Source organism: Ovis canadensis, chromosome 1, assembly GCF_042477335.2.
Source record: "Ovis canadensis isolate MfBH-ARS-UI-01 breed Bighorn chromosome 1, ARS-UI_OviCan_v2, whole genome shotgun sequence".
Taxonomy (NCBI): domain Eukaryota; kingdom Metazoa; phylum Chordata; class Mammalia; order Artiodactyla; family Bovidae; genus Ovis; species Ovis canadensis.
This window is the reverse complement of record NC_091245.1, coordinates 101,970,337-101,978,366: the sequence shown is the minus strand read 5'-3', so window position 1 is coordinate 101,978,366 and position 8,030 is coordinate 101,970,337.

Below are 8,030 nucleotides of genomic sequence, written 5' to 3'. Positions count from 1 at the left end.
AGTGCTGAAGAGGTAGACTTGGAAGGATGGATTTCACTACCTAGCAGGCAGAGTGTGGCAGAAGTGCTTCCCAGACGATGGAGTTACGCAGAAGCCACAGAGCAGAGATTCAAGGCATATTCAGGAAATGGTGATTTATTCTGATGACCAGAGCATAGGTTGTTTGAAAAAGAAGTGAAGAAGGAAAAAGACCAGATCACAGAAGGGTTTAAAGGAGCTGCTCAAGACTTCAGACTTTTGCTGTAGACAGTAGGGAGACATTAAAGGTTTTTGATCAGGGGAAGGAAATTTATCAGCCCAGTGGGACTGAGTTAGGGGCTTCAGCAAAGTTTTAGCTGAGGAAAGGAGACACTTAAAAGGATGTTATCACCGGTATAATTTTCTTAAGCACACGATGAGAACCTATGAGAAGAACCTGAGATCAGGATTTAGAAGATGTTGACTGTATTTGCATCTTCTTGTATTTTCACTCCTCTTATTTTCTGATTAGGTTTTATATACATATATATTTTTTTAAAGGACTTTTTAAGAAAAGTAAAAGTTCTGGCAGAAAAAGAAGAATGGGAAAGATGTCTGGTTGTGAAATGTTGAAGTTTAGAAGTGGAGGTGATCAGCATACCAGTGACTCCAAAACCACTGATTCTCTCCTTGGAGACAATGACTGGGCCGTGGCTCCTTTCTCACTCCTGCCTCTCTCAGCCCAGGTTTCAGAGCGAATGTGGTGGTAAAGGGATGAAGAGAAATGGAAAGGTAGGTTAAAGGGATGGGAAGCTGGATTGAGAGAAGGACTATTTTTGGCTTGGAGTTTGAGGACATTTGTAGGTTGAGAGGAAGGAGCAGTGGAGAGGGAGGCTTAGAAAATGCAAAGGAGAGGCAATGCTTATGGAGCAAGGCACAGGGGCAGGTGGGAAAGAATGGACTGGGAGTTCAGGGAAGGGAGAGGAGAGAACAGGAGCTGGCATTAGTTGGGTGCAGTCTGCTAGATGTTATATAAATACCTCACTTCATCCTCTGATACCTCTATGAACTAAATGTCACTATATTCCTTTTACCAATGAAAAAGACTGAGACTTGAAGAGGTTAGATAACCTGTTCCCAAATTAGAGAACTAATAAATGGCAGGCTGAGGGCTTGTGTGATTCCCAAGCCTATGCTTTTCTGACAGCTACCCCACCAGGTTAGGAGGTAATGACTTCAACCTCATAATGAATGTGGCAGCATTCTATTCCTGTGTGCTCTATTAATTCATTAATCACACACTTGGGGGCCAATAGTAGGTAGGTGGCACTGTCAAAATCACAGGAAAAAGTAGAAGTCCTTTTATAAAAGAAATATATAATTGGAAAATAAAAGGAGTGAAAATACAAGAAGATGCAAATGTAGTACCTTCTGAAGCCAGAATTTTACTGATTCCTTACCTGTTTACCTCTCCATATAGTCTGGTCTGTGTTGTAATCCTCCCAGCTCCTGCAAAACACATCACGGCTGGCTTCTCTCTCCTCTCCTTCTCCCTCTTCCTGCGCTCTCCAAATTTTTGTCTCTCTACCTGGAACTTTCCCCATGTATACCTCTTCCCTGCCTGGTTAATTCCTAGCCCTCCTTCAGGTCTCAGCTGGAAAGGCTTCTGAAGCCAAAGGTCTGTGAAGCCACCGTGACTCCCTAAACTACTTGCGACTCCTCTGTTCCTAGTCCTATAAAACTACATACCTTCCTTATCATGACAATCACTCTTCATTGTAGTCTGTGATTTTATTAACGGCCTCCCTAACTAGGTTGTAAACTCCATGAGGCGTAGGGGTTATTGCTTTAGTGTCTGGCACTATTTGCTGAAATAAGAAATTCAAAACACATCCAATAACCAGGAGATAAGGGGGAAATGGTAGCAACATAACAGTCACATGCAATAATGTTAATTTGTTTCATTACTGCAGAAGTCTTTTGTTTTCTCTTGGACTTCTCTTGTGGCTCAGCTGGTAAAGAATCTGCCTGCAATGCAAGAGACCTGGGTTTGATCCCTGGGTTGGGAAGATCCCTGGAGAAGGGAAAGGCTACCCACTCCAGTATTCTGGCCTGGAGAATTCCAGTCCATGGGAACACAAAGAGTGGGTCACAACTGAGTGACTTCCATTCACTTTTTGTTTTCTCTTGATCTATATCCATTTCTACTAATCTTCTCTGAACCCACAGCATATTGTTGTTCTGTCTCTCAGTCGTGTCTGACTCTTTGTGACCCCATGGACTGCAGCATGCCAGGCTTCCCTGTCTTTCACCATCTCCCAGAGCTTGCTCAAACTCAACCGAGTCAGTGATGCCATCCAACCATCTCATCCTGTCATCCTTTCTCCTCCTGCCTTCAATCTTTCCCAGCATCAGGGTCTTTTCTAATGAGTTGGCTCTTTGCATCAGGTGGCCAAAGTATTGGAGCTTCAGCTTCAGCATCAGTCCTTCCAATGAACATTCAGGATTAATTTCCTTTAGGACTGACTGGTTTGATCTCCTTGCAGTCCAAGGGACTGTCAAGAGTCTTCTCCAACACCACAGTTCAAAAGCATCAATTCTTTGGTGCTAAGCTTTCTTTATGGTCCAATTCTCACATTCATACATGACTACTGGAAAACCATAGCTTTGACTATACAGACCTTTGTTGGCAAAGTAATGTCTCTGCTTTTTAATGTGCTATCTAGGTTGGTCATAACTTTTCCTCCAAGGAGCAAGCATCTTTTAATTTCATGGCTGCAGTCACCATCTGCAGTGACTTTGGAGCCCAAGAAAATAAAAGTCTGTCACTGTTTCCACTGTTTCCCCATCTATTTGCCACGAAGTGATGGAACCAGATGCCATGATCTTCATCTTTTGAATATTGAGTTTTAAGCCAGCTTTTTCACTCTCCTTTTTCATCTTCATCAAGAGGCTCTTTAGTTCTTCTCTTTCTGCCATAAAGGTAGTGTCATCTGCATATCTGAGATTATTGATATTTCTCCTGGCAATCTTGATTCCAGCTTGTGCTTCAGCCAGCCTGACATTTCGCATGATGTACTCTGGATGTAAGTTGAATAAGCAGGGTGACAATATACAGCCTTGAAGTACTCCTTTCCCAATTTTGAATCAGTCTATTGTTCTACATCTGGTTCTAACTATTGCTTCTTGATCTACATACAGATTTCTCAGGAAGCAGATAAGGTAGTCTGGTATTCCCATTAGGAATTTTCCACAGTTAGTGTGATGCACACACTCTAAGGCTTTAGCAGAGTCAATGAAGCAGAAGTAGATATTTTTTCTGGAATTCTCTTGCATTTTCTATGACCCATAAAATGTTGGCAATTTGATCTCTGGTTCCTCTGCCTTTTCTGAATATAGCTTGAACCCCAAGAAAAAGATCCCCATCCCTACCCCACAGCATATAATTAGTAGAAAATTAAAAGAAAGAGATTCGCTGGTAGCTCAGTGGTGAAGACTTTGCTTGCCAGTGGCAGAGACATGGGTTTGATCCCTGGTCCAAAAAGATCCCACTTGCTGTGTAGCAACTAAGCCCATGTGCTCTAGAGCCTAGAACCTGCAACTACTGGAGCCTACGTGCCCTAGAGCCTGTGCTCCACCGCAGCAGAAGCCACCACAATAGGCCCACGCACTGCAGCAAAGAGTAGCCCCTACTCACCGCAGCTAGAGAAAGCTGCTCGGCAACACAGATCCTGCACAGCCACAAATAAATAGAAGGGAAAAGAGGATCTTTCAGAAGCAAAACCACTGATAAAAATGAGCATTGGCACAGATAGCAAGAGAAGAGAAGGAAAACAAAAAAGCTGGCCACTGAAAACTGCAGCATTTGGGGCTAGAAGGAAGAGGAGCCAGCAGTATTAACTACATACATTCTAGACTTTGGGGTCCTCACTGCTTACCTAGACTGTTAAGTTCACAGAACTTCCTCCGAGTAAGCAAAAATCTGGTTAAATGATACCTTAAATGTGTGAAACATTTTGAGATTTATAAAACATTTCACCTTTACTTTATCTTACTTTATCCTGTGAACTAGGCAGGCAGGTCGTGTCCACTCAAGGGTGACAGACTCTGCCTTAGAGATCAAACAGTTTATTTACAAGGTTAGTCTTAATGACCCTTGTGTGTGTGTGTGTGTGCTGAGTCACTTCAGTTGTGTCTCTTTGTGACGCCATGGACGGTAGCCTGCCAGGCTCCTCTGTCCATGGGCTTCTCCAGGCAAGAATACTGGAGTGGGCTGCCGTGCTCTCCTCCAGGGGTCTTCCCTACCCAGGGACCAAACCCATGTCTCCCGTGGCTCCTGTGCTGCAGGGAGATTCTTTATGCTGAGCCGCTGGGGGAAGCCCTAATGCCTCCTTGTTAAAGTCTTTTCCCTATATCATCCATAGGAAATTAATACTATCTTTTTGAATAATCTCTATTTGAAACAGAATGAAAATGTTTTGCACTTAATTTGGTAACTATCTGGAGAAATACTCAAACTGGAACATTCCTATTTTTCTCCTCAGCTGAGGTTTTACCATACTTTTGTCATACTGGTTAGGATCAGTACTCACATAACAGTTTGGAAAGAGAAAGTTGAAGCAGGCAAGCAAGACTTCGGCCTGACATAGCTGGAGGTAGCTCACATCTTTGGTGCATTTATTTCTTTGTCTGCTTACTATATACTGTGTGCCAGGCATTATGACTTAAGTGCTGGGGATACAAAGATAAAAGACAAGCTTCCTTCTTTAGATTAAATGGTAAGTACCTTTGAAAAATCCAAATGGAAGTAGCCAGTAAGCAATTATAGAAGTGAGTTTAGAGCTCAGGAGAAAGACTGAGATTGAATAGCAATAGAGTTTATGGTGAGCCACACATAAATAGTTATCAGAATTGTTGGTGTGTATTATCTTGACCAATGATGGTGTGCAGAGCAAGGTGTGTAACTAAGGATATTACCCTTGGGAACACTAATATTTAAGGAGAGGTCAGAAAGGCTGAGAAAAAGAGACCATATCAATAGAAATGAAGCCATTCATTCACTTAAAAAATATATCTATTAAGTCCCTAGTCTTTGTTGAAAGAAAGAACTCAGGAGGCATAAGAAAGCATTTCAAGGAAGGACAGATTAATTTGGCCAAATGCCATAAAGAGGCCAAAAAAGACTGAAAACTGTTCATCGAATGTGACAAGGAGGTCATCAGTGACCTGGATGAGAACAATTTCAATGGCATTATGGGGGCCAAAAGGAAAATAATTGACAAACGGGGAAATGGATACAGCAAGAATAGATGACTCTACAAATTTAGCTATGAAGGAAAGAGAGAAATTGAGTGATGGCTAAATACAGGCAAGGATCAAGGGAAAGTTTAGAGTCTGGTGTTTTTTTTTCTTTTCATCATGGGAGATATTTGAGCATGTATATATGCAGAGGGGAAGATGTCAGTAGAAAAGGAGAGATTAGAAATAAAGAAGAAAGTCTTTGAACATATGTGGCATAAAACCCCTGAGGAGGACATACAGAATCAGATTCATTCAACCAATGTAATAACAGTTAATAGCTGCAATGTGCAAAGCCTTGTTGGAAATGCAAAGGACACAAAGGTGAGAGAGACATAGGCGGGCCCTGTGTGTGTGGAGCTTACAGTAAAGCAGAATGGTGAACCTTAGGCAGGCAGTATTGATGCCCCACCTGCTGGGATGAGATGGATGTGAGGGGGCAGCTACGTGCGTGTCTAGAGGGCAAAAGGTTGGTGAGACTCCCACTTTACTGTCTCTGTTTTTCTCTGAAGAGGGATATGGATTCTGCTAAGATGAGCAAGAAAGCTCTGAGGAAAGGAACTTGAGGAAAGAAGTAAGCATTTAAGAGAGCTATTTGTAGGGGCTGGGAGAGGGTAATTTTCCAAGCTTGGAGATGCTGAATTTATAAAAGGCTCTAGTCTGTGGGACTGTGATTTTTTCCAGAAGACCCCGGGGAGTAGGAAGAAAGTCATCTGGGTTTGTCCTTTGAAATAGCTCTCAGATTCACCCATTTCTTTACATACCCAAAGCTACCATCCTTGTCTGACTGCCTCTCCCCTCGTCCTTGAACCTTCGTGTTTTCTTGCTAGAAGGTCTCCTTATCTTGCTAAAATAAAGTATTTTGTTGGTAATACCTTTATTCAAGAACTTGAAATAATGTCCTTTTCCTATCAAATTATTTTAACCTACTCACCTTGGAATTCCCGGCCTTCCATAGTTTCTCCCTCTCTTCCCCTCTCCCCTGCTAGTATATTCCTTATGTATCAAGTCACACGGGTCCTTTTGCTATCCAGGCTTCAGGCTCCTTGCTCACCAAGTAAAAGCTTTTGGTGAAGCTACAATCACTGAAACATTTTCTCCTTTCTTTTGCTCCAAGCCAACTCCCACCCAGGTTTTCCCTGGCCTCCATGATAAAATGTATACAACATCTTTCCCTGCAGTTACCCTGAAGGGCACTTACTGTCTTTTCTTCCATTTAGGAATTATGTCCAATGTAACTTTGTGGTGGGGGGGGGGAGACTTTTTTTGGGGGGGGATTTGGTATTGCTTTTTAATCATTCAGTACATATAAGTCTTGTTTTAGTTCAAATAGGTGGTGTTTTCTTAAACCCTCCGACCACATTTCACAGGAGATTATACTTGAAGTAAGTGCTCAATATTTACTGGATTGAATTGAGATTTTAGTTGGGCCCTAAAACTTCAAATGAGTTGTACTTTAATCCTCATTCACTATTCTATTCAATGAGAACATATTTTAATGTTTTGGGATCTTAGTTTTCCAACCTGGGATCAATCCCACGCTCCCTGAAGTGGAAGCACAGAGTCTTAACCACTGGGCCTCCAGGGGAGTTCCAGGGAGCACATTATACTGAAGCCCTGTACTAGGAACTGGGGACATTTCTTTTGACCTCCACGTGACTCTCTATTCTGAGGCGTCTCTCTCCCAAAACAGCCCTGACTGACCACTGAATTCCCTTGGACCCAAGAATCCCCTGGCAGTTAACCTTGTGTAAGGAGAGTCCCTTTGTTTCTGATTCTGTTTATCTCATTGGTTCACCTTCCATCTCTGTCTCTGTGATTGTGTGTGTATATGTTTTTGTCTGACATGACTGAGTGATTTTCACTTTACTTCATATCACAAGTCACTGATGCTATCTACCCTGATCTCAGTCCATTAAAGACTGTCCAGGAGTAGCAAACCCCTGCCTCTCCTTTCCTAAAGTCCAGAGACCAGGATGTGTGTGTGTGTGTGTGTCCACTCAGATAAACTATCCAATAATATCAATGTCTCCCATGCCACCCACTATCCTGGGAATTTTGAGAACGTCTTTTGTCCCAGACCCCACGCAGGGAAGAATCTTAGCAGGCAATACCAAGGTGGGAGCTAAGCAGAGCTGTCTGAAGTAGCCTCATTCTTCCTCCCCACTGACATTCCTGGAATCAAAGGGTCTTTATAGAGGGTGGGAATTGAGAAAAGGCAGTTTTGCTGTGTGGAGGGATGTCCAGGGCCTCCTGAGGAAAAATGGGACATCACTAATCCTTGTCTGTGGGGCAGTAAGGATACGTGGGGTTGGGGCAGCTGATTACTTGTCCTTTCTTTCAGGTCCCATGTTGCTCCTCTTTCTGTGTGAGTCTGAATCAGTTTGTCCCAGTCTCCACATCTCTGTTTTGGCTTCAGCCCTCCTCACCTGTCCTCTTCCATCAACCAGCAGCCTAACTGCTGGCCACCCTGACTTCCTGACTCCTTCGTTTCTGGCCTACTGGCCTAAGTACGTCTTGCTTTGATAGTAGGGATAGGAGGGGAGATGATGAAGATAAGGCAAATTCCTGGCGACATCTTCCTTTCCTTTTCCAGGCCTCAAGCCCTCAAATGCATGCTAGGTCTCCCTCACCCGAGTCGGGATGAACCAGAGGAGGCACATGAGAAGAACAGACGATTTGATGTAAGCAGAGTGGAGAGGAGGAACAGAGGTCTGGGGGCAGAGTAAGGGAGAGGTGTACCCAGGAGCAGGGTAGTCAAAGGCATTGGAGAG